We start from the raw sequence: 27,910 nt of genomic DNA on the forward strand, positions 1-27,910 counted from the left end.
TTCATTCCTAAATTTCATAATGGATTCAGAATTGATAAAACTGTCTTTCACGAATCAACATAGACTCCTCACTTTATCCAATTTGGGTGTTGATCACCATGGATGCCAGCTTGTCAGGCTGGTGTGCTGTCTGGGGGTAATGGAGAGTGCAGCGAGGTTCAGAGGCGATGTACCAATCTACATCTTGGAACTCCACGTAATTTTCAGGGCTATACAAAGCTGGCCAATATGAAGACAGGAATCACTTCTGAGGTTTCAATCAGATAATGTCACTGCAGTAGCTTACATTAATCGCCAAGATGGAACTCAAAATGCCTTAGTGATGAAAGAGGTAGCCCACATTTTTGATGAAACGTGGTATCTGATACCCAGGCTATGAAGCAGTACCCGTTTGCACTTCACTTACCCAGCTTTCTCTGTCCCGCTTTTCTGATTTCTCCTTTTCTTTGGCCAAATGTATGACAGGGCTTATGGGAAAGGAGGGATTAACAAACGGTTATGCTGGGTGTTTTCTTCTTAAAAGGGAAGAATCCACAGCTGCATTCATTACTTATGGGAAATGCATAACCTGGCCACCAGGAGGAGGCAAAGACACCCCAGCCAAAGGCCCAAACACCTCCCCCACTTCCCTCACCCCCCAGTCATTCTTTGCCTTTCGTCACAGGAGGTTGACAGAGAAGTGTCAGAAGATTGAAGATGGTCTCTTATGGAGGGTAGTACTCTTCGTAATGGAACTGGAGTTTTAAGTAATCCTGTCAGCCTCTCAGTGAGAGCATGGATGAAAGTTAAGAGTCCGGAGATGCAGGGAGAGTTTTCCTGCGAACCCATTCTGACTTATATTAACAGCTCCTTGGTTATCAGTGTTGACGAGTTTCGCTGCCTACCTACCTTCACTCAAGTCCATGTCAGAAGCGAGGCTACTATCTGTCACACTTGAAGGGTCGTGTTCCTGTTCCACACGTAGATTCCGGTAAGATCGTTACATTTTATTTCGATATGTGAATGTAATGTTAATGAAACGAGGTAGGGTCCCAGACTCCTTTTATCTTAAAGAGGAATCATGGGTTAATATCTCCTGAGGGGGGTTATTGAACAGGGGGGGACCTTTAATCATGTTTATTTGGTTCTATCTGCAAATATGTAGCTATATACTTAGGCTCACGGCCTTTACGGAACATAGCGGCCTTCTTTTAATGACGCAATCTTTCCAGATTGCACGCCCTTTTTGTGACTGTCACGGTGCACCTCGTGACAGGTGCGGTTACGTTATTTTTCACTTCTGTATGCTGACCACGAAAGTCTCTTGCTCGTTGGTTGTCTGGTTCACAGGAGGTCGTGTCCCAGCCATTGGGGGTGTTAAAGGGTGCCAGTTACTTTTTTGTCATTTTTGTAATCCCAAGATTATGGAGGATTCTGATATGCGCGACACGGATGCCTCCGATACGGACGATGTGTCTTGTGATGAATATGAAATGGCCCGGGTAATCAATGCCCATCAGTTATGTTCCGATTGCCATTCTAGAGTACTCTCTTCTTCTGAAGCAGGGAGCTTAGAGTGCGTTGAGCCATCCGCCTCTGAGGTTTCCATGACCCGTGAAGCGAGTGCCCCAGTCCATTTCCAGGCTACGCAAGCACGGTTCCGCATGGCCATTTCTATGGCGCTGAATCATTATCTCCCAAGTGAAGTTTTTCTAAGATACTGTCCGTGTTTCGTTAACCAGGGCCCGTCGAACGTGGGATCGCTCGATTCAGTTCGGCCTTCTGGGAAAGCGTTGGCCCCTGAGGCTTCAGGGGCCCCTATCTCGGGGCCAGGGTCTTCAGTTGATCCGGCGAGGGATGATTTTGCCTTCCATTATAGGCTGGCTCGCCTTCGTGTTCTGTTAAGACATGTTTTGGCAATGTTGGAGGATCCCAGTCCTAGTAGGCCGAGGGATCCGAGGCCTTAGAAGCTGGATGGCAAAATGGATATGACGTTTGGGGATGAAGCCAATCTCCTTAACGTTGCCGTTTTTCTTTTTCTTTGTTTTTCGGTTCCAGTTCTGAGCTTGGGTGAATGGGGCTTTTCATCGGCTGGTCCTGTTGTCCTCATTCACCTTGGGCGTTCACCCGATGGGTGCGGCCTTCATTTTAATTTGTTTGATCAGGATGGATGTGTTTAATTTGTTTTTTGTTTTTTCTTAAGCTCATGTCTGTTAGATTTTTGTTTTTATGACGTTCTTCTCTGGAACCGATACTTGCGATTAAGGTAGCGTGGGCACTTCCTCGGAAGTTGCACACTTTTTGAACAATAGAATTTTTTTTTAGTTCATTTATGGATCCTTCTGAACAAATTTTCTTGGACCTTGGGCAGTTCTAGAGTGTCCTTATACCAGGCGGGTACGGTTTACCAGGGTTCATGTCACCTTTGTGGTGCTGATTAATCCTGTTGGATTCTAAATGTCTCTTGGCCTATTCTATGGAGTCCGGGTTCGGATCCTACCGAAGTATGAGACCTGTTTAGATACAACCCCTCCGTACGGAGGGTTATCAGTGCCCATCTTGGTTGGTTGTTCGGGCTTCTCGTCTGAGATACGGATCTGTTTTTGCAGACATCATCATGGTTCTTCAGGTCCCCGGGGACTCAAAAACGTTATTCCATTCTTTGGAGTTGGGAGATGTGTGTGACCTATGTGGTCTGGTGTGCCGAGTGATTAATGATTTGCCTTTTCACTCAAGGTTCTTTCGGACGCTGACTCTTTAGCCTCTTAAGCATTTTATTGCGGTGGCGGATTTTCCTTTCTTCCCGCCTTGGGTGGATCATATGAACTGGTGGCGCAGGCATGTTCTTTCTCTGCTCTGAGTTGTGTTATTCTAAGAGTTGCTGTGCAGGGGTTCCCTGCCTTCTGAGGGGAGCTGCAAAGCTCTAGCTTTTGCCTGCTTAAAGAAGATTTTGGAAGTTAGATCCTTTGAGGATCTCTGGCTGTTGTCCCTTCCATTACCCTTGGTCTGATTATGGTCTCGACTTTCGGGTGTCTTTCCGTCCTCGTTGCAACTCTAGCCTTGGGATTTGTCAGTGAAGAGGCAAGGTCGGTTACGGAGGGCCGCCCTTCTGGGGTCAGGTAGTTGACCATTTATCCTCGATGCTCCGTTAGGGGTTCCGTGGGCAGTGTCTTAAGTTTGATACTCTGGGATGGCGAGCAGGGTACAAGGTTTTTCATTCGCCTTCGGGTGTTGGTTGCTACCTTGCCTATGCATGTAGCACGTATTAACGCTTGCCTACAAGATTTCTTTGCGATCCAAGTGCCCTGAGTGCAGAATCTTAGACCATTAAAGGGATAGTCTAGTCAAAAATAAACTTTCATGATTCAGATAGAGCATGCAATTTTAAGAAACTTTCTAATTTACTCCTATTATAATTTTTCCTTTATTATCTTGTTATCTTTATTTTAAAAACTGCAAAGTAAGTTTAGGAGCTGGCCCAATTTTGGTTCAGCACCTAGGTAGCGCTTGGTGATTGGATGGCTACATTTAGACACCAATCAGCAAGCACTACCCAGGTGCTGAACTAAAAATGGGCCGGCTTCTAAGCTTACATTCCAGATTTTTAAAATAAAGATACCAAGAGAATGAAGAGAAATTGATAATAGGAGTAAATTAGAAAGTTGCTTAAAATTGCATGCTCTGTCTGAATCATGAAACTTTAATTTTGACTATACTATCCCTTTAAGAAAGTCCTTTGTGACTCTTGGGTTTGAGGCTATTGCTAGATCGCTAAGTCTACGGACTTTAGAGGTGCATTCCTCCTTGTAGGAGGCAGCTTAGGGTTCCTCTGGATGTCGGATCTTCGATTGATTTTGTTTTTGAGGACCCTCCGTGTCTCTCCTGGATGGGGGTGGACGGTTCAATCTCACACTAGATGTTTGTGGTCTTGCAGGCCTCTCTCCGTAGAGGCTGGGGCTCTGTGCCAGATGCCTATTGTTTTGCGGCTTAGGCTTTAGGTCCTTCTGACGGCCCCCTACTGGTCTTCTGGCGCATTTACGCTGTTCCTGTATCTTCATCTGGGTTGGCGATATGGCCTAGTGGTCTTGCCTCTATTGTAGGGTGGTTTTCCGTTGTTTATTTCCCTTCTCTTCTAGAGTGGGGGTAGGGTTCTCCGGGTTCGGAGTTATCTTAGTATTTGGGGCGACCTGTGGGTCCTTGGTGGTTTGCCTTGCAAGGGTCTTTTCCATTCTTGCATTACAGAATCCTGGAAGGGGAGTTGATATGTAGTGACTGGTTCCTCTGTTCCTGCAGCAAGAGGCTGAGGGTTTGATCCCTATGGGGCTCCTGCTATATGTTGGATTCTGATATATGAATGCTGACGGTCTGGGGGTTTTCTTCCCTTGGGAAGTGTTCCTTGTTTTTAGAGAAGACAGCTGTGTAGGGGTTTTCGTACCCGAGCACCATGTCTATCCTGGTAGCATACTGTTTGTAGTAACGGTCAGCGGTCTAACCGGGGGCTTTGTTCCTACGTTAACCCTTCCTTTCTCTTCTGGAAGTCTGGGACTCTTGTCTTTGGTTTTGACTAGCCTTTGGGCTGGGACCATTATCCTAGAGGGAAGATTGGAGGTTGGTTACTCTATGCAGGGTTAACCGTTTTCTTTATAGTCGGTTCTCTCCTGTGGGAGGTCTTGGATGTCGTCCTCTCTTTCTCTGGTGTACGGTCCTTGGAGCCGGATAATCGGAGGGCTGTGAGCTCTTGGAAGGTTTGCAGTTGAATCCAGCTACAGCTATTGCACTTTGAGGGTGTAACCAGCTACAGCTAATTGCACTTTTACTGGGTGTTAACAAACTTTGAAACAACTTTCGATGTTTGTTTTTAGCAACGGGAAGCTGGTCCTTGGGAGTTCCTGTTGAGACTGTTGGTGTTCTTTTTGGAGAACTCTTTCCTAGCTGCTGGGATAGTTATCCTATTTCTGCTGTCTCTGCTGTCTAGCTTGCACGTCTAGACCGAATATGAGGCAACGGGGAACTCATGGTTTTCCTGAAGTATCTTTGGGTATGGTACAGGGTCAGAGATATGAAGGTGTTCCTCGAGTCCTTTTTGGGACATGTTTCCCTGTGTATGGATCTCTTTTTCTTCGGGCCTTGTGTTTCTAGGGAGTTCGTCTCCCTGGGCGTTGCTATTGTACGACAACCATGGGTTGTTCTATGTTCTGTAGAGTGGAATGATCCTTTGGATTTTTCATAAGAATCTGTTCTCCTTTTTGGAGGCAGATAGCGGTCCTTGTCTTAGCCGGGTACCTTCATGGGAGTCTTGATCCGCGGGGCTGACTCCTAGGAGGTTGTTTGGGCTTGACGGACTCTGGGACAGAGTGGTTTAGTTCGGCTTGCCGGCGGTGTTACTAATGTGCATTTAACTGGGCTTCGGGTTTTCTCCTGTGTAGTCTATTTTTTAGGGTGTCGAGTAATCGGGCTGTGGTGCCTCTCGAAGGGGCCGCATTTTGTACCCACCCGTTGTTTGCATTCAGTGTCCTATAGCTTGGGTATTCTTTTCCCATATGTATTGAATGCAGCTGTGGACTCTTCCCTTCAGAAGAAAATGAAATTATCAGGTAAGCATAATTTATATAAAGCAAGCGGAAAAACCAGCAAACCTCCCAAGCGTTGAAAGTCACACAAATTTTACAGGGGTTACAATAAGAGTGGTAAACCGTGCCCTGTTGGAGGTTAGTCGGATAGATAGGAAGCAGTTGCTTGCTGAACAAAGTTCTCAGTCACATAAGAAAAAGAACTTTAATGCTTCCAAACCTTTTTTTGTAACCTCTTACAGTGCACAGTTTGATACTATCTGTGAGATTGTGAAAAAGCACCTCCCCATTCTCACAGCTGAAGACAGCCTTAAGGACTTTGTTTCACAAGGCTGTAATTTTGTCTCAAGGAGGGGATGTACAATAGGCAATACGTTATCCCCTAGTTTGCTGCGCCAAAGTCCTGTGTCTAGGAGCAGTTGGTTGGAGGTCAAGGGGCACTATAGATGCCATTACAGTAATTGTATATGTTGTGGTTTTACTTGAACTGCACGCAATTTCCTGTCATATGTCACTCAAAAGATTTATGACCTTGACTCTTACACCAACTGCCGCTCCACTTTTGTAATCTACCTGGTGGATTGCACCCAATGCAAAAAGCAGTACGTTGTGTGCACCACCAGAGAAGGTAGAGCTAGGATCAGAGAGCACCTCAAGAATATCAAACGGTATAGAGTGCTCCGGCCTTGCAAGACACTTTATTCATTATCATGATAAAGTGGTTGCCACATTAAAATGACAGGTGATCGATCACATTCAACCACCCATTCGTGGGGGTGATAGATCGGCCAAATTATTGTATAAGGAAGCTTTCTGGATTTTTAGAATGCAGACAAGACCAAAAGGTTTGAATATAGAAGGTGACATAATTAATTTTTGGAGTCATCAGCATTAACCTTTTTCTATATATACCACTGGTGTTCCGTAGGATCAAATACAAATTATTTCATATGTCCCATAACACCTTTTCTCCAACATTGGTGTGTCCGGTCCACGGCGTCATCCTTACTTGTGGGAATATCTCTTCCCCAACAGGAAATGGCAAAGAGTCCCAGCAAAGCTGGCCATATAGTCCCTCCTAGGCTCCGCCCACCCCAGTCATTCTCTTTGCCGTTGCACAGGCAACATCTCCACGAAGATGGTTAAGAGTATGTGGTGTTTAGTTGTAGTTTTTTATTCTACTATCAAGAGTTTGTTATTTTAAAATAGTGCTGGTATGTACTATTTACTCTGAACAGAAAAAGATGAAGAGTTCTGTTTAAGAGGAAGATGATTTTAGTAGACAGTAACTAAAATCGTTTGCTGTTTCCACATAGGACTGTTGAGATGAAGTAACTTCAGTTGGGGGAAACAGTTAGCAGACTTTTCTGCTTAAGGTATGACTAGCCATATTTCTAACAAGACTGTGTAATGCTGGAAGGCTGTCATTTCCCCTCATGGGGACCGGTAAGCCATTTTCTTAGTCTCAAGCAGAATAAAGGGCTTATTATGGGCTATAAAACTGGTAGACACTTTTATGGGCAAAATCGATTGCTTTATTTGGGCATTTTATTCATGTTTATGCTTGTTATTCACACTTATAAACTTGGGGAACGTTTTTTAACGTCAGGCACTGTGTTAGACACCTTTTCAGTCAGGAAGGGCCTTCCCAGTTGTAGGCTGAGCCTCATTTTCGCGCCATTACTGCGCAGTTACTTTGGAGAGCAAGACATGCAGATGCATATGTGAGGATCTGAAAGTAGTTGGAAAAGTTCCTAGAAGGCTTCTTTTGGTATCGTATTCCCCCCTGGGTTTGGTAGAGTCGCAGCAAAGGCTGTAGCTGGGACTGTAGAGGGGTTAAAACTGTAACCGGCTCCGGTTTCGTTATTTTAAGGGTTAAAGCTCTGAAAATTGGTGTGCAATACTTTGAATGCTTTAAGACACTGAACAATTCCTTCATACTTTTTCACATATTCAGTAATAAAGTGTGCACTGTTTAAAATTTAAAGAGACAGTAACGTTTTTGTTTTAAAACGGTTTTTGTACTTTATTGACAAGTTTAAGCCTGTTTAACATGTCTGCACCTTCAGATAAGCTATGTTCTATATGTATGAAGATCAATGTGTCTCCCCCTTCAAAATTGTGTGATAATTGTGCCATAGCGTCCAAGCAAAGTAAGGACAGTACTGCCACAGATACTAAAGTTGCCCAAGATGATTCATCAGATGAAGGGAGTAGACATAGTTCTACATCATCTCCTTCTGTGTCTACACCAGTTTTGCCCACGCAGGAGGCCCCTAGTACTTCTAGTGCGCCAATGCTTATTACTATGCAGCAATTGACGGCAGTAATGGATAACTCCATAGCAAATATTTCTCCAACATAGGTGTGTCCGGTCCACGGCGTCATCCTTACTTGTGGGATATTCTCTTCCCCAACAGGAAATGGCAAAGAGCCCAGCAAAGCTGGTCACATGATCCCTCCTAGGCTCCGCCTACCCCAGTCATTCTCTTTGCCGTTGTACAGGCAACATCTCCACGGAGATGGCTTAGAGTTTTTTAGTGTTTAACTGTAGTTTTTCATTATTCAATCAAGAGTTTGTTATTTTCAAATAGTGCTGGTACGTACTATTTACTCAGAAACAGAAAAGAGATGAAGAATTCTGTTTGTATGAGGAAAATGATTTTAGCAACCGTAACTAAAATCCATGGCTGTTCCACACAGGACTGTTGAGAGCAATTAACTTCAGTTGGGGGAACAGTTTGCAGTCCCTTGCTGCTTGAGGTATGACACATTCTAACAAGACGATGTAATGCTGGAAGCTGTCATTTTCCCTATGGGATCCGGTAAGCCATGTTTATTACGATTGTAAATAAGGGCTTCACAAGGGCTTATTTAAACTGTAGACTTTTTCTGGGCTAAATCGATTGATTATTAACACATATTTAGCCTTGAGGAATCATTTTATCTGGGTATTTTGATATAATAATATCGGCAGGCACTGTTTTAGACACCTTATTCTTTAGGGGCTTTCCCAAAGCATAGGCAGAGTCTCATTTTCGCGCCGGTATGGCGCACTTGTTTTTGAGGACAGCATGGCATGCAGCTGCATGTGTGTGGAGCTCTGATACATAGAAAGGTCTTTCTGAAGGCATCATTTGGTATCGTATTCCCCTTTGGGCTTGGTTGGGTCTCAGCAAAGCAGATTCCAGGGACTGTAAAGGGGTTAAATATAAAAACGGCTCCGGTTCCGTTATTTTAAGGGTTAAAGCTTCCAAATTTGGTGTGCAATACTTTTAAGGCTTTAAGACACTGTGGTGAAATTTTGGTGAATTTTGAACAATTCCTTCATACTTTTTCGCAATTGCAGTAATAAAGTGTGTTTAGTTTAAAATTTAAAGTGACAGTAACGGTTTTATTTTAAAACGTTTTTTGTGCTTTGTTATCAAGTTTATGCCTGTTTAACATGTCTGAACTACCAGATAGATTGTGTTCTGACTGTGGGGAAACCAAGGTTCCTTCTCATTTAACTATATGTATTTTATGTCATAAAAAAAATTTAGTAAAAATGATGCCCAAGATGATTCCTCAAGTGAGGGGAGTAAGCATGGTACTGCATCATCCCCTCCTTCGTCTACACCAGTCTTGCCCATACAGGAGGCCCCTAGTACATCTAGTGCGCCAATACTCCTTACTATGCAACATTTAACGGCTGTAATGGATAATTCTATCAAAAACATTTTAGCCAATATGCCCACTTATCAGTGAAAGCGCGACTGCTCTGTTTTAGAAAATTCTGTAGAGCATGAGAACGCTGATGATATGGTTTCTGAAGGGCCCCTACACCAGTCTGAGGGGGCCAGGGAGGTTTTGTCTGAGGGAGAAATTTCAGATTCAGGAAACATTTCTCAACAAGCTGAACCTGATGTGATTACTTTTAAATTTAAGTTGGAACATCTCCGCGCTCTGCTTAAGGAGGTGTTATCCAATTTGGATGATTGTGATTATCTGGTCATTCCAGAACCACTATGTAAAATGGAAAAGTTCTTAGAGGCCCCGGGGCCCCCCGAAGCTTTTCCTATATCCAAGCGGGTGGCGTACATTGTTAGTACAGAATGGGACAGGCCCGGTATACCTTTAGTACCTCCCCCCATATTTATAAAATTGTTTTCCTATAGTCGACACCAGAAAGGACTGATGGCAGACAGTCCCCAAGGTCGAGGGGGCGGTTTCTACTCTACACAAGCGCGCCACTATACCCATAGAAGATAGTTGTGCTTTCCAAGATCCTATGGAGAAAAAATTAGAAGGTCTGCTAAAGATGTTTGTTCAGCAAGGTTCCCTTCTACAACCAATTGCATGCATTGTCCCTGTCACTGCAGCCGCGTGTTTCTAGTTTGAGCTAGGAAAGGCGATTATTAGTAATTCTTCTTCTTATGAGGAGATTATGGACAGAATTCGTGCTCTTAAATTGGCTAATTCTTTCACCCTAGACGCCACCTTGCAATTGGCTAGGTTAGCGGCGAAAAAATTCTGGGTTTGCTATTGTGGCGCAGAGCGCTTTGGTTAAAATCTTGGGCAGCGGATGCGTCTTCCAAGAACAAATTGCTTGACATTCCTTTCAAGGGGAAAACACTCTTTGGCCCTGACTTGAAAGAGATTATCTCTGATATCACTGGGGGCAAGGGCCACGCCCTTCCTCAGGATAGGTCTTTTCAAGACCAAAAATAAACCTAAGTTTCGTCCCTTTCGCAGAAACGGATCAGCCCCAAGGGCTACGTCCTCTAAGCAGGAAGGTAATACTTCTCAAGCCAATCCAGCCTGGAGACCTATGCAAGGCTGGAACAAAGGAAAGCAGGCCAGGAAACCTGCCACTGCTACCAAGACAGCATGAAATGCGGGCCCCCGATCCGGGACCGGATCTGGTGGGGGGCAGACTCTCTCTCTTCGCTCAGGCTGGGGCAAGAGATGTTCTGGACCCTTGGGCGCTAGAAATAGTCTCCCAAGGTTATTCTCTGGAGTTCAAGGGGCTTCCTCCAAGGGGGAGGTTCCACAGGTCTCAGTTGTCTTCAGACCACATAAGAAGACAGGCATTCTTACATTGGGTAGAAGACCTGCTAAAAATGGGAGTGATTCATCCTGTTCCATTAGGAGAACAAGGGATGGGGTTCTACTCCAATCTGTTCATAGTTCCCAAAAAAGAGGGAACGTTCAGACCAATCTTAGATCTCAAGATCTTGAACAAGTTTCTCAAGGTTCCATCGTTCAAGATGGAAACCATTCGAACACTTCTTCCTTCCATCCAGGAAGGTCAATTCATGACCAAGGTGGATTTCAAGGATGCGTATCTACATATTCCTATCCACAAGGAACATCATCGGTTCCTAAGGTTTGAATTCCTGGACAAGCATTTCCAGTTCGTGGCGTTTTCTTTCGGATTAGCCACTGCTCCTAGGATTTTCTCATAGGTACTAGGGTCCCTTCTGGCGGTGCTAAGACCAAGGGGCATTGCTGTAGTACCTTACTTGGACGACATTCTGATTCGAGCGTCGTCCCTTCCTCAAGTAAAGGCTCACACGGACATTGTCCTGGCCTTTCTCAGATCTCACGGATGGAAAGTGAACGTGGAAAAGAGTTCTCTATCTCCGTCAACGAGGGTTCCCTTCTTGGGAACTATAATAGACTCCTTAGAAATGAGGATTTTTCTGACAGAAGCCAGAAAAACAAAACTTCTAGACTCTTGTCGGATACTTCATTCCGTTCCTCTTCCTTCCATAGCGCAGTGCATGGAAGTGATAGGTTTGATGGTAGCGGCAATGGACATAGTTCCTTTTGTGCGCATTCATCTAAGACCATTACAACTGTTCCTGCTCAGTCAGTGGAATGGGGACTATTCAGACTTGTCTCCGAAGATACAAGTAAATCAGAGGACCAGAGACTCATTCCGTTGGTGGCTGTCCCTGGACAACCTGTCACAAGGGATGACCTTCCGCAGACCAGAGTGGGTCATTGTCACGACCGACGCCAGTCTGATGGGCTGGGGCGCGGTCTGGGGATCCCTGAAAGCTCAGGGTCTTTGGTCTCGGGTAGAATCTCTTCTACCGATAAATATTCTGGAACTGAGAGCGATATTCAATGCTCTCAAAGCTTGGCCTCAGCTAGCGAGGGCCAAGTTCATACATCAACCATCAGGGGGGAACAAGGAGTTCCCTAGCGATGGAAGAAGTGACCAAAATCATTCTATGGGCGGAGTCTCACTCCTGCCACCTGTCTGCTATCCACATCCCAGGAGTGGAAAATTGGGAAGCGGATTTTCTGAGTCGTCAGACATTGCATCCGGGGGAGTGGGAACTCCATCCGGAAATCTTTGCCCAAGTCACTCAACCGTGGGGCATTCCAGACATGGATCTGATGGCCTCTCGTCAGAACTTCAGAGTTCCTTACTACGGGTACAGATCCAGGGATCCCAAGGCGGCTCTAGTGGATGCACTAGTAGCACCTTGGACCTTCAAACTAGCTTATGTGTTCCCGCCGTTTCCTCTCATCCCCAGGCTGGTAGCCAGGATCAATCAGGAGAGGGCGTCGGTGATTTTGATAGCTCCTGCGTGGCCACGCAGGACTTGGTATACAGATCTGGTGAATATGTCATCGGCTCCACCATGGAAGCTACCTTTGAGACGAGACCTTCTTGTTCTAGGTCCGTTCGACCCACTCCAGCTGACTGCTTGGAGATTGAACGCTTGATCTTATCAAAGCGAGGGTTCTCAGATTCTGTTATTAATACTCTTGTTCAGGCCTGAAAGCCTGTAACCAGAAAATTACCACATAATTTGGTATATCTGTTGGTGTGAATCTGCAGGATTCCCTTGGGACAAGGTTAAGATTCCTAAGAGTCTATCCTTCCTTCGAGAAGGATTGGAAAAAGGATTATCTGCAAGTTCCTTGATGGGACAGATTTCTGCCTTGTCTGTGTTACTTCACAAAAAGCTGGCAGCTGTGCCAGATGTTCTAGCCTTTGTTCAGGCTCTGGTTAGAATCAAGCCTGTTTACAAAATTTTGACTCCTCCTTGGAGTCTCAACCTAGTTCTTTCAGTTCTTCAGGGGGTTCCGTTTGAACCCTTACATTCCGTTGATATTAAGTTATTATCTTGGAAAGTTTTGTTTTTGGTTGCAATTTCTTCTGCTAGAAGAGTTTCAGAATTATCTGCTCTGCAGTGTTCTTCTCCTTATCTGGTGTTCCATGCAGATAAGGTGGTTTTGCGTACTAAACCTGGTTTTCTTCCAAAAGTTGTTTCTAACAAAGACATTAACCAGGAGATAGTTGTGCCTTCTTTGTGTCCTAATCCAGTTTCAAAGAAGGAACGTTTGTTGCACAACTTGGATGTAGTTCGTGCTCTCAAATTTTACTTAGCAGCTACTAAGGTTTTCAGACAAACTTTGGCTTTGTTTGTTGTTTATTCTGGTAAACGGAGAGGTCAAAAAGCAACTTCTACCTCTCTCTCCTTCTGGATTAAAAGCATTATCCGATTGGCTTATGAGACTGCCGGACGGCAGCCTCCTGAAAGAATCACAGCTCACTCCACTAGGGCTGTGGCTTCCACATGGGCCTTCAAGAACGAGGCTTCTGTTGATCAGATATGTAAGGCAGCGACTTGGTCTTCACTGCACACTTTTTCTAAATTTTACAAATTTGATACTTTTGCTTCTTCTGAGGCTATTTTTGGGAGAAAGGTTTTGCAAGCCGTGGTGCCTTCCATTTAGGTGACCTGATTTGCTCCCTCCCTTCATCCGTGTCCTAAAGCTTTGGTATTGGTTCCCACAAGTAAGGATGACGCCGTGGACCGGACACACCTATGTTGGAGAAAACAGAATTTATGTTTACCTGATAAATTACTTTCTCCAACGGTGTGTCCGGTCCACGGCCCGCCCTGGTTTTTTTAATCAGGTCTGATAATTTATTTTCTTTAACTACAGTCACCACGGTAACATATGGTTTCTCCTATGCAAATATTCCTCCTTTACGTCGGTCGAATGACTGGGGTAGGCGGAGCCTAGGAGGGATCATGTGACCAGCTTTGCTGGGCTCTTTGCCATTTCCTGTTGGGGAAGAGAATATCCCACAAGTAAGGATGACGCCGTGGACCGGACACACCGTTGGAGAAAGTAATTTATCAGGTAAACATAAATTCTGTTTTTATCCAAAATGCCTGCATATCAGAGAAAGCGCGATTGCTCTGTTTTAAACACTGAAGAGCAGGAGGGCGCTGATGATAATTGCTCTGTCATACCCTCACACCAATCTGAAGGGGCCATGAGGGAGGTTTTGTCAGATGGGGAAATTTCAGATTCTGGAAAAATTTCTCAACAGGCTGAACCTTATGTTGTGACATTTAAATTTAAATTAGAGCATCTCCGCGCACTGCTTAAGGAGGTGTTATCTACTCTGGATGATTGTGACAACCTGGTCATTCCAGAAAAATTATGCAAGATGGACAAGTTCCTAGAGGTTCCGGTGCACCCCGACGCTTTTCCTATACCCAAGCGGGTGGCGGACATAGTGAATAAGGAGTGGGAGAAGCCCGGCATACCTTTTGTCCCCCTTCCTATGGTCGACCCCAGAAAGGACTTATGGCAGACAGTCCCTAAGGTCGAGGGGGCAGTTTCTACTCTAAACAAGCGCACTACTATTCCTATTGAAGATAATTGTGCTTTCAAAGATCCTATGGATAAAAAATTGGAGGGTTTGCTTAAAAAGATTTTTGTACAGCAAGGTTACCTCCTGCAACCCATTTCGTGCATTGTTCCTGTCACTACAGCAGCGTGGTTCTGGTTCGAGGAACTAGAAAAGTCGCTCAGTAGAGAGACTCCGTATGAGGAGGTTATGGACAGAGTTCACGCACTCAAGTTGGCTAATTCTTTTATTTTAGATGCCGCTTTGCAATTGGCTAGATTAGCGGCAAAAAATTCAGGGTTTGCAATTGTGGCGCGCAGAGCGCTTTGGCTAAAGTCTTGGTCAGCGGATGTATCATCCAAGACAAAATTGCTTAATATTCCCTTCAAGGGTAAAACTCTCTTTGGGCCAGAATTGAAAGAGATTATCTCAGACATCACTGGGGGAAAGGGCCACGCCCTCCCACAAGATAGGCTTTTCAAAGCCAAGAATAAGTCTAATTTTCCTTCCTTTCGTAACTTCAGGAACGGACCGGCCTCTAATTCTGCATCCTCTAAGCAAGAGGGTAATGCTTCACAAACCAAACCAGCCTGGAAACCGATGCAAGGCTGGGACAAGGGTAAGCAGGCCAAGAAGCCTGCTGCTGCTAACAAAACAGCATGAAGGAGTAGCCCCCGATCCGGGACCGGATCTAGTAGGGGGCAGACTCTCTCTCTTTGCTCAGGCTTGGGCAAGAGATGTTCAGGATCCCTGGACACTAGAAATAGTTTCTCAGGGTTATCTTCTGGAATTCAAGGAACTACCCCCAAGGGGAAGGTTCCATATGTCTCACTTATCCTCAAACCAAATAAAGAGACAGGCATTCTTACATTGTGTAGAAGACCTGTTAAAGATGGGAGTGATACACCCAGTTCCATCGGCGGAACAAGGAATGGGATTTTACTCAAATCTGTTTGTAGTTCCCAAGAAAGAGGGAACTTTCAGACCAATTCTGGATTTAAAGATCCTAAACAAATTTCTCAGAGTACCATCGTTCAAAATGGAAACCATTCGAACGATTCTACCTACAATTCAGGAAGGTCAATTTATGACTACCGTGGATCTAAAGGATGCGTATCTTCATATTTCTATCCACAAAGAACATCATCAGTTCCTAAGGTTCGCCTTTCTGGACAAACATTACCAGTTTGTGGCTCTCCCATTCGGGTTAGCCACTGCTCCAAGGATTTTCACAAAGGTACTCGGGTCCCTTCTAGCGGTTCTGAGACCAAGGGGCATTGCAGTAGTACCGTACTTGGACGACATTCTAATACAAGCGTCGTCTCTTTCAAAGGCAAAGGCTCACACAGACATCGTTCTGGCCTTTCTCAGATCTCACGGATGGAAGGTGAACATAGAAAAAAGTTCCCTGTCTCCGTCGACAAGAGTTCCTTTCTTGGGGACAATAATAGATTCTTTAGAAATTAGGATTTTCCTGACAGAAGTCAGAAAGTCAAAACTTCTAAACGCTTGTCAAGTTCTTCATTCTATTCCTCGTCCTTCCGTAGCTCAGTGCATGGAAGAAGTAGGGTTGATGGTTGCAGCAATGGACATAGTTCCTTTTGCGCGAATTCATCTCAGACCAGTACAACTGTGCATGCTGAAACAGTGGAATGGGGACTATACAGACTTGTCTCCAGTGATTCAAGTAGATCAGAAGACCAGAGACTCACTCCGTTGGTGGCTAACCCTGGACCACCTGTCCCAGGGAATGAGCTTCTGCAGACCAGAGTGGGTCATCGTCACGACCGACGCCAGTCTAGTGGGCTGGGGAGCAGTCTGGGAATCCCTGAAAGCTCAGGGACTTTGGTCTCGGGAAGAGTCTCTCCTCCCGATTAAACATTCTGGAACTGAGAGCGATATTCAATGCTCTCAGGGCTTGGCCTCAACTAGCAAAGGCCAGATTCATAAGATTCCAATCAGACAACATGACGACTGTTGCTTATATCAATCATCAGGGGGGAACAAGGAGTTCCCTGGCGATGAGAGAAGTGACCAAAATAATAGAATGGGCAGAGAATCACTCCTGCCACCTATCTGCGATCCACATCCCAGGAGTGGAAAACTGGGAGGCGGATTATCTGAGTCGTTAGACATTTCATTCGGGGGAGTGGGAACTTCACCCAGAGATCTTTGCCCAATTAACTCAATTATGGGACATTCCAGACATGGATCTGATGGCGTCTTGTCAGAACTTCAAGGTTCCTTGCTACGGGTCCAGATCCAGGGATCCCAAGGCAACTCTAGTGGATGCACTAGTAGCGCCTTGGTCCTTCAACCTAGCTTATGTGTTTCCACCGTTTCCTCTCATTCCCAGGCTGGTAGCCAGGATCAAGCAGGAGAGGGCCTCGGTGATCTTGATAGCTCCTGCGTGGCCACGCAGGACTTGGTATGCAGACCTGGTGAATATGTCATCGGTTCCACCATGGAAGCTACCTTTGAGACAGGACCTTCTTGTTCAGGGTCCATTCGAAAATACAAATCTGGTCTCCCTCCAGCTGACGGCTTGGAAATTGAACGCTTGATTCTATCAAAGCGTGGGTTTTCAGATTCTGTGATAGATACTCTGGTTCAAGCCAGAAAACCTGTAACTAGAAAGTTTTACCATAAAATATGGAAAAGATATATCTGCTGGTGTGAATCCAAGGGATTCCCATGGAATAAGATCAAAATTCCTAAGATCCTTTCTTTTCTACAAGAAGGTTTGGATAAAGGATTATCAGCGAGTTCTCTAAAGGGACAGATTTCTGCTTTATCTGTCTTACTACACAAACGACTGGCAGCTGTGCCAGATGTTCAAGCATTTGTTCAGGCTTTGGTTAGGATCAAGCCTGTTTACAGACCTTTGACTCCTCCCTGGAGTTTAAATCTAGTTCTTTCAGTTCTCCAAGGGGTTCCGTTTGAACCTTTACATTCCATAGATATTAAGTTGTTATCTTGGAAAGTTTTGTTCTTGGTTGCTATTTCTTCTGCTAGAAGAGTTTCTGAGCTATCTGCTCTGCAGTGTACTCCGCCCTATCTGGTGTTCCATTCAGATAAGGTTGTTTTGCGTACTAAGCCTGGTTTTCTTCCAAAGGTTGTTGCCAACAAAAATATTAACCAGGAGATAGTTGTACCTTCTTTGTGTCCGAATCCAGTTTCAAAGAAGGAACGTTTGCTACACAATTTAGATGTAGTCCGTGCTCTAAAATTCTATTTAGAAGCTACAAAAGAGTTCAGACAAACCTCTTCTCTGTTTGTCGTCTATTCTGGTAAGAGGAGAGGTCAAAAGGCGACTTCTACCTCTCTTTCCTTTTGGCTTAAAAGCATCATCCGATTGGCTTACGAGACTGCCGGACGGCAGCCTCCTGAAAGAATCACAGCTCACTCTACTAGGGCTGTGGCTTCCACATGGGCCTTCAAGAATGAGGCTTCTGTTGACCAGATATGTAAGGCAGCGACTTGGTCTTCACTGCACACTTTTGCCAAATTTTACAAATTTGATACTTTTGCTTCTTCGGAGGCTATTTTTGGGAGAAAGGTTTTGCAAGCCGTGGTGCCTTCTGTTTAGGTAACCTGATTTGCTCCCTCCCTTCATCCGTGTCCTAAAGCTTTGGTATTGGTTCCCACAAGTAAGGATGACGCCGTGGACCGGACACACCAATGTTGGAGAAAACAGAATTTATGCTTACCTGATAAACTACTTTCTCCAACGGTGTGTCCGGTCCACGGCCCGCCCTGGTTTTTTAATCAGGTTTGATGAATTATTTTCTCTAACTACAGTCACCACGGCACCCTATGGTTTCTCCTATATTTTCCTCCTGTCTGTCGGTCGAATTACTGGGGTTGGCGGAGCCTAGGAGGGACTATATGGCCAGCTTTGCTGGGACTCTTTGCCATTTCCTTTTGGGGAAGAGATATTCCCACAAGTAAGGATGACGCCGTGGACCGGACACACCGTTGGAGAAAGTAATTTATCAGGTAAGCATAAATTTTGTTTTCCTCCCCCATTATGATATTATAATATACATATTGCATTAATTCTTTATTATTTATAGCTACTAATATGTAGTTTTATTAGTTGTCCAACAATAATATATGTATACGTAATTTTCCTTTCTGTCCCCTTTAGAGTTTGTATGGCTAATAACTTTTGTTAGGCCCCGTTCTACTATGTTAGCTTTTTAAGCTTAATAGGGACTCTAAATAAATTGGATATGAGCTATCAGTGGCTTTTTTATAAGCGTTATAATGCATTGGTAATATTTATGTCATAATTGGTGCAATTTAATGTTACTCCTTTCCAGATATCTGAATATTCTTCTGTTTTGGGATTCTTTTGACTTAGGGGAAATATTGAACAATATACGTTTTGTGTAATAGCCCCAAACATGTTTTATATGTAATCTTATTTACTATGTACCAAAGTTAGTCTTGTTCTATCTATGCAGGTCATGTCCCCTTTAAATTGTAATTTAGGAGTTGTAACACCTGAGGACTCAGGTGTATTTAAGAAGCTATTTTTTCATACTTAGTAGAGTCCATGATTAAGGCAGTGGGCTGTCGAAACGCGTAGGACTGGATCTTTGTCCTGATTACTAGGGGCATTTTTGCTTCTATAGCTGTTTTTAGGTATCTCATTTAAGCAAATAAATTTGTGTGACTTTCAACGCTTGGGAGGTTTGCTGCTTTTTCCGCTTGCTTTATATTTACTTATTCCCAGCTAAACCTCAGCGTTACCCGGACCCACAGGGATACCATTGGTCCACGTCACCATCTGACATCATCCGGAAGTAACCGACAGTTACGAGGACGGCTTATGCCACCACTGAAGGAAAGTGGAACACCTGCCTCGATAGGAGCTGAGGTCAGAGTGGTAACAAGGAGGCTGATGACACGGGTACCCAGACTGCAGAGAGGAACTGCTGCAGGCATCTGGTGAACAATCCGCTGCCATCTTTCTAAGCCCACGCCACATGAAAGATCTTCTCCGGTGAGTGCTTCTTTATTGCTTCATACGGACAACGCTGGTGACTGTCTTGAGCTGCAGAGAAGGACTGTTTGTACATATAAGCATAATTTATGTTTTTTGCCTCTGCCTAGTGAACTGGAGTTTAATCCCACGTGATCATTAGTGGATTCTTACCATCCTGAAAGAAATTATCTGGTAAGCATACTTTTTGTTTTGTTTTACTAATGGAGTTTGAATAGGGATTTGAGCGTACATTTTAAAAAAAATCTTGTCAATATTAGAATGTTTGGCTGTTTTCATATTACTCTAATATAGTATGTTTTAATTTATTTTATTTTTTTTTAATGCAAGGTGGTGCAAATTGACCAAAAAATTTTTTTTTATTTTATTTACTTGTTTATTTTTGCAGATGCTGGCAAAATTACAAGATGTTGGAGATGGGTATGAACATCCAAATAATGACATCTATCTTCATCTGTCAACTCAATTGTGGATGCTGTGTATCCTCATTTTAGGGACTCCTCTAAATTAATCCCATTTTGTCAGTGTTAAAACATTACTTTATTAGAATTATTTATTAATGCCATTATAATCAACAAATGCAATTTGTTTTCAAATTAAATTCATGTTAAATACATTTTTTCTATAAAATTCTCTGAAGAAATCCTATTAAATATGTTTAGAAATGTCAGGGCAGGTATGTTCAAAGAAGCACATTTTGTACATTTTAATAAACCTGTAAATACTTTTTAATAAAATGTATCTTTGGGATTCGTTTTTACCTGTTTCTGTTTGTGACAATATACTGATGCATGTGATAAATTCACCTGATATGACTTATGAAGAAATAATTATGTAATAAAAATGGGGGGAAAAAATGCCAAAAGGAGATCTGATATTGATGTATGAGCGAAACCTTTAACAATGTTAATTTGTATTACTGTGTTTAATGGACCTGATTTCTTCTGTTATGTGTGATCAGTCCACGGGTCATCATTACTTCTGGGATATAACTCCTCCCCAACAGGAAATGCAAGAGGATTCACCCAGCAGAGCTGCATATAGCTCCTCCCCTCTACGTCAGTCCCAGTCATTCTCTTGCACCCAACGACTAGATAGGATGTGTGAGAGGACTATGGTGATTATACTTAGTTTTTATGACTTCAATCAAAAGTTTGTTATTTTAAAATAGCACCGGAGCGTGTTATTACTTCTCTGGCAGAGTTTGAGGAAGAATCTGACAGAGATTTTTTACTATGATTTTAACCGGAGTCGTTAAGATCATATTGCTGTTCTCGACCATCTGAGGGAGGTAAAGGCTTCAGATCAGGGGACAGCGGGCAGATGAATCTGCATTGAGGTATGTGGCAGTTTTTATTTTCTGAATGGAATTGATGAGAAAAGCCTGCCATACCGTTAAAATGACATGTATGTATACACTTCAGTATTCTGGGGATGGTATTTCACCGGAACTACTGTGTTAAAGGTCACTAATCCTTTTAATAACTATTCTCATGTTAAACGTTTTTGCTGGAATGTAGAATCGTTTACATTGCTGAGGTACTGTGTGAATAAATATTTGGGCATTATTTTCCACTTGGCAGTTTTTTGCTTTAATTGTGACAGTTTCGTTTCTCTTCACTGCTGTGTGGGAGAGGGAGGGGCCGTTTTTGGCGCTCTTTGCTACGCATCAAAAAATTCCAGTCAGCTACTTTTATATTTCCTGCATGATCCGGTTCATCTCTGACAGATCTCAGGGGTCTTCAAACTTCTTTGAAGGGAGGTAAATTCTCTCAGCAGAGCTGTGAGAATTCTTATAGTGACTGTGAATAAAAAACGTTGTTTTGTTTTCTTATGTACAAATTTAATTAGTGTTGTTTTTTACTAATGGGAACAAACCTTTGCTAAAAGTTGTGTTGTTTTAAAGTTTGATGCTATAACTGTTTTTCAGTTCATTATTTCAACTGTCATTTAATCGTTAGTACCTCTTTGAGGCACAGTGCGTTTTTTTTTTTTTTTTTTTTTTGCTAAAAAAGATTATAACCAAGTTGTAAGTTTTTTTGCTAGTGTGTTAAACATGTCTGACTCAGAGGAAGATATCTGTGTCATTTGTTCCAATGCCAAGGTGGAGCCCAATAGAAATTTATGTACTAACTGTATTGATGCTACTTTAAATAAAAGTCAATCTGTACAATGTGAACAAATTTCACCAAACAGCGAGGGGAGAGTTATGCCGACTAACTCGCCTCACGCGACAGTACCTGCATCTCCCGCCCGGGAGGTGCGTGATATTTTGGCGCCTAGTACATCTGGGCGGCCATTACAGATAACATTACAAGATATGGCTACTGTTATGACTGAAGTTTTGTCTAAATTACCAGAACTAAGAGGCAAGCGTGATCACTCTGGGGTGAGAACAGAGTGCGCTGACAATGCTAGGGCCATGTCTGATACTGCGTCACAGCTCGCAGAGCATGAGGACGGAGAGCTTCATTCTGTGGGTGACGGTTCTGATCCAAACAGATTGGACTCAGATATTTCAAATTTTAAATTTAAATTGGAGAACCTCCGTGTACTACTAGGGGAGGTCTTAGCAGCTCTCAACGATTGTAACACCGTTGCAATACCAGAGAAACTGTGTAGGTTGGATAAATACTTTGCGGTACCGGCGAGTACTGACGTTTTTCCTATACCTAAGAGACTAACTGAAATTGTTACTAAGGAGTGGGATAGACCCGGTGTGCCGTTCTCACCCCCTCCAATATTTAGAAAGATGTTTCCAATAGACGCCACCACTCGGGACTTATGGCAAACGGTCCCCAAGGTGGAGGGAGCAGTTTCTACTTTAGCTAAGCGTACCACTATCCCGGTGGAGGATAGCTGTGCTTTCTCAGATCCAATGGATAAAAAATTAGAGGGTTACCTTAAGAAAATGTTTGTTCAACAAGGTTTTATATTACAACCCCTTGCATGTATCGCGCCGATTACGGCTGCGGCAGCATTTTGGATTGAGTCGCTTGAAGAGAACCTTAGTTCCTCTACGCTAGACGACATTACGGACAGGCTTAGAGTCCTTAAACTAGCTAATTCTTTCATTTCGGAGGCCGTAGTACATTTAACCAAACTTACGACTAAGAACTCAGGATTCGCCATACAGGCACGCAGGGCACTGTGGCTAAAATCCTGGTCAGCTGATGTTACTTCTAAGTCCAAATTACTTAATATACCTTTCAAGGGGCAGTCCTTATTCGGGCCCGGTTTGAAAGAAATTATCGCTGACATTACGGGAGGTAAGGGCCACGCCCTACCTCAAGACAAGGCCAAAGCTAAGGCTAGACAGTCTAATTTTCGTCCCTTTCGGAATTTCAAGACAGGAGCAGCATCAACCTCCACTGCACCAAAACAGGAAGGAGCTGTTGCTCGTTACAGGCAAGGCTGGAAGCCTAACCAGTCCTGGAACAAAAGCAAGCAGGCCAGGAAACCTGCTGCTGCCCCAAAGACAGCATGAACCGAGAGCCCCCGATCCGGGACCGGATCTAGTAGGGGGCAGACTCTCTCTCTTCGCCCAGGCCTGGGCAAGAGATGTTCAGGATCCCTGGGCACTAGAGATCATATCTCAGGGATACCTTCTAGACTTCAAATTATCTCCCCCAAGAGGGAGATTTCATCTGTCAAGGTTGTCAACAAACCAGATAAAGAAAGAAGCGTTTCTACGCTGCGTACAAGATCTGTTAACAATGGGAGTGATCCATCCGGTTCCGTGGTCGGAACAAGGACAAGGGTTCTACTCAAACCTGTTTGTGGTTCCCAAAAAAGAGGGAACTTTCAGGCCAATCTTAGATTTAAAGACTCTAAACAAATTCCTAAGAGTTCCATCGTTCAAAATGGAAACTATTCGGACAATCTTACCCATGATCCAAGAGGGTCAGTACATGACCACAGTGGATTTAAAGGATGCTTACCTTCACATACCGATCCACAAAGATCATCACCGGTATCTAAGGTTTGCCTTCTTAGACAGGCACTACCAGTTTGTAGCTCTTCCATTCGGATTGGCTACGGCTCCAAGAATCTTCACAAAGGTTCTGGGTGCCCTTCTAGCGGTACTAAGACCGCGAGGGATTTCGGTAGCTCCGTACCTAGACGACATTCTAATACAAGCTTCAAGCTTTCAAACTGCCAAGTCTCATACAGAGTTAGTTCTGGCATTTCTAAGGTCGCATGGATGGAAAGTGAACGAAAAGAAGAGTTCTCTCTTTCCTCTCACAAGAGTTCCATTCTTGGGGACTCTTATAGATTCTGTAGAAATGAAGATTTACCTGACAGAAGACAGGTTAACAAAACTTCAAAATGCATGCCGCGTCCTTCATTCCATTCAACACCCGTCAGTAGCTCAATGCATGGAGGTGATCGGCTTAATGGTAGCGGCAATGGACATAGTACCTTTTGCACGCCTACACCTCAGACCGCTGCAATTATGCATGCTAAGTCAGTGGAATGGGGATTACTCAGATTTGTCCCCTACTCTGAATCTGAATCAAGAGACCAGAAATTCTCTTCTATGGTGGCTTTATCGGCCACACCTGTCCAGGGGGATGCCATTCAGCAGGCCAGACTGGACAATTGTAACAACAGACGCCAGCCTACTAGGTTGGGGCGCTGTCTGGAATTCTCTGAAGGCTCAGGGACTATGGAATCAGGAGGAGAGTCTCCTACCAATAAACATTCTGGAATTGAGAGCAGTTCTCAATGCCCTTCTGGCTTGGCCCCAGTTAACAACTCGGGGGTTCATCAGGTTTCAGTCGGACAACATCACGACTGTAGCTTACATCAACCATCAGGGAGGGACAAGAAGCTCCCTAGCAATGATGGAAGTATCAAAGATAATTCGCTGGGCAGAGTCTCACTCTTGCCACCTGTCAGCAATCCACATCCCGGGAGTGGAGAACTGGGAGGCGGATTTCTTGAGTCGCCAGACTTTTCATCCGGGGGAGTGGGAACTTCATCCGGAGGTCTTTGCCCAAATACTTCGACGTTGGGGCAAACCAGAGATAGATCTCATGGCGTCTCGCCAGAACGCCAAACTTCCTCGCTACGGGTCCAGATCCAGGGATCCAGGAGCAGTTCTGATAGATGCTTTGACAGCACCTTGGAACTTCAGGATGGCTTATGTGTTTCCACCCTTCCCGCTGCTTCCTCGATTGATTGCCAAAATCAAACAGGAGAGAGCATCAGTAATTCTAATAGCACCTGCTTGGCCACGCAGGACTTGGTATGCAGATCTAGTGGACATGTCATCCTGTCCGCCTTGGTCTCTACCTCTAAGACAGGACCTTCTGATACAGGGTCCATTCAAACATCAAAATCTAACTTCTCTGAAGCTGACTGCTTGGAAATTGAACGCTTGATTTTATCAAAACGTGGTTTTTCTGAGTCGGTTATTGATACCTTGATTCAGGCTAGGAAGCCTGTTACCAGAAGGATTTACCATAAAATATGGCGGAAATACCTATACTGGTGCGAATCCAAAGGTTACTCCTGGAGTAAGGTTAGGATCGCTAGGATATTGTCTTTTCTACAAGAAGGTTTAGAAAAGGGTTTATCAGCTAGTTCATTAAAGGGACAGATTTCAGCTCTGTCCATCTTGTTACACAGACGTCTGTCAGAAAATCCAGACGTCCAGTCCTTTTGTCAGGCTTTAGCTAGGATCAAGCCTGTGTTTAAAGCTGTTGCTCCACCATGGAGTTTAAACTTAGTTCTTAACGTTTTACAGGGTGTTCCGTTTGAACCCCTTCATTCCATTGATATAAAAATGTTATCTTGGAAAGTTCTGTTTTTAATGGCTATTTCCTCGGCTCGAAGAGTCTCTGAGTTATCAGCCTTACATTGTGATTCCCCTTATCTGATTTTTCACTCAGACAAGGTAGTTCTGCGTACTAAACCTGGGTTCTTACCTAAGGTAGTCACTAACAGGAACATCAATCAAGAGATTGTTGTCCCATCCTTGTGTCCAAATCCTTCTTCAAAGAAGGAACGTCTTTTACACAATCTGGATGTAGTTCGTGCCCTCAAGTTCTACTTGCAGGCAACTAAAGATTTTCGCCAGACTTCTTCCTTGTTTGTCGTTTACTCTGGACAGAGGAGAGGTCAAAAAGCTTCTGCTACCTCTCTCTCTTTTTGGCTTCGTAGCATAATACGTTTAGCCTATGAGACTGCTGGACAGCAGCCTCCTGAAAGAATTACAGCTCACTCCACTAGAGCTGTGGCTTCCACTTGGGCCTTTAAGAATGAGGCCTCTGTTGAACAGATTTGCAAGGCTGCAACTTGGTCTTCGCTTCATACTTTTTCCAAATTTTACAAATTTGACACTTTTGCTTCTTCGGAGGCTATTTTTGGGAGAAAGGTTCTTCAGGCAGTGGTTCCTTCTGTATAATGAGCCTGCCTATCCCTCCCGTCATCCGTGTACTTTTGCTTTGGTATTGGTATCCCAGAAGTAATGATGACCCGTGGACTGATCACACATAACAGAAGAAAACATAATTTATGCTTACCTGATAAATTCCTTTCTTCTGTTGTGTGATCAGTCCACGGCCCGCCCTGTTTTAAGGCAGGTAAATATCTTTTAAATTATACTCCAGTCACCACTTCACCCTTGGTTACTCCTTTCTCGTTGATTCTTGGTCGAATGACTGGGACTGACGTAGAGGGGAGGAGCTATATGCAGCTCTGCTGGGTGAATCCTCTTGCATTTCCTGTTGGGGAGGAGTTATATCCCAGAAGTAATGATGACCCGTGGACTGATCACACAACAGAAGAAAGGAATTTATCAGGTAAGCATAAATTATGTTTTTATCTATCTGTTTTATGTTTTTGTATTTGAGGTTCTTGAAGAAAAAAAAAATGCTTCCCAAACATAGATTGCTAAGGTGGGATCTTTTATACTATAGAGACTCTGTTTGAAATCTATTTAACCCCTTAATCCAAATTGACATAGATCTACATAAAAATAAATATACAAAGGAACCAGTAATAGGGGCTCTTTGTCAAGTGATCACTGCAATAGATTATATTGCAGTGATCACACAGGGTAAAATGTCAGGCAGGAATAGTTAGTTACTTTCTTTTTTTTTTTTTACAACTGCTCAGTTGCAATTTTGCTTCCAGTCAGGCAAGAACATTACTCTGTAGCAGAAAAGCTGTTCTGAAAGCTATTTTACAACCCATTAACCCCTTATTGCCATCAATAAATCAACCACTTTTTTCCAAGCTATTTTATTATTTTTGGCATCAATCAAGCAACAGCTTCTTTTTATTTTTTTTTAAAACTATTTTTTTATTCAGATTTATATGAGCTGTGTGTATATATGTATATGTGTATATATGTGTGTGTTTATATATGTTTGTATATATATATATATATATGTGTGTGTGTGTATAGAGATAGATAGATAGATAGATAGAGATAGAGATATATATATATATATATATATATATATATATATATATATATATATATCGTGAACAAAGAGAGTTGATCCAGAGGTCAGTGAAATAAAAGCAATCTTTATTAGGTTCCAATAGGATAAAAACCCATGGGGGGGTCCAATACAACACTCAGCACGTTCTACTCAAGTTGACATGTTTCGATGTAATACCGTAATAATAGCTGACAGAGTACGCCAGTGCTGTTCTATATAAAAGCCAACAAAGATTTCATTAGTTAATTGAATAACTTATTTACAAATGAGAGGAGTAATTAACAATAACTTTAACTAGTACCATACCGGGCAGAAGTATAATTACAGATACAAAAACTCTCCCCTGTATATAACAGTATTAACAACTAAACCTAATGTAGGCAGTCAGATAATTAACGTAGTTGAAATGTAGCAGCCTATTATTGTAATATGCATTTTAATAAGAGTATATACTCTGATTTACAGAGGGGAAAATGTCCCTGGCATATCATACATTATTAGTTAAGAGATCAGTTAAATGAGATAGGGGAATATTAAGGTTTAAATGTTATCCATACGGGTACCAATTGGAGAAAGAATTGAGAAGATTCCTAATACAAAACATTATATGTGTATACTGTGAGCACTTAGCTACTATATAGTAATTATATATATGGTTTCTCTTATGCTGAATAAATCGGATTTTTGAAAAATTTCCTATGTGCCGGTTGTTCTTGGATCACATCAAACAACGGAGGCCGTCCGTTGGACCCAGTTCTACTATACCGTGTGTGTTTGCCCTGCCGAGCACCTGGTGGATGCTTATTTGGCGAGTGCCGTTTCCCACAAACGATATATATATATATATATATATATATATATATATATATATATATATATATATACTGAATGAAATATGCACCTTATCTGAGTTAAACAGGAGATGACACGCTAGCTCATCCATATAGGGTATACTCCAAATCTTCTAACAATAATTATAACTATATTAGATAATATGAATACTAAAACTACTGTTGAAAGATATGGGATGCTGAAAGATTAACTGTACTAAGAAATGTACTACGATGTATTTCTAGCTTGTGTATGCACACAATCCCTAAAAATGCCCCTTAAAAAAAGTACACCTCGATGCTTAACATGTAAGCACACACATATAATTACAGACTAGCATCATAGTAACTAACAGTAAAAATTAGTGCGTAAGTGCCTATCCAGGTCAAGATGTAAATAGACAAAGGGGGAA

General features: G+C 43.2%; 1 protein-coding gene across 1 annotated transcript in view; it reads left to right on the plus strand.

Moving 5' to 3' along the window:
- ZRSR2 (zinc finger CCCH-type, RNA binding motif and serine/arginine rich 2) overlaps positions 1 to 19,966 on the plus strand; it is a 284,610-nt gene extending 264,644 nt beyond the window's left edge. Inside the window, exon 12 of the mRNA XM_053706080.1 lies at positions 19,599 to 19,966. The gene's annotated coding sequence lies outside the window, so the exon portion shown is untranslated. The remainder of the gene's footprint in view (positions 1 to 19,598) is intronic.
- Positions 19,967 to 27,910: the final 7,944 nt, after the last annotated feature.

This window comes from Bombina bombina, chromosome 3 (assembly GCF_027579735.1).
Source record: "Bombina bombina isolate aBomBom1 chromosome 3, aBomBom1.pri, whole genome shotgun sequence".
NCBI classification, from domain to species: Eukaryota; Metazoa; Chordata; class Amphibia; order Anura; family Bombinatoridae; genus Bombina; species Bombina bombina.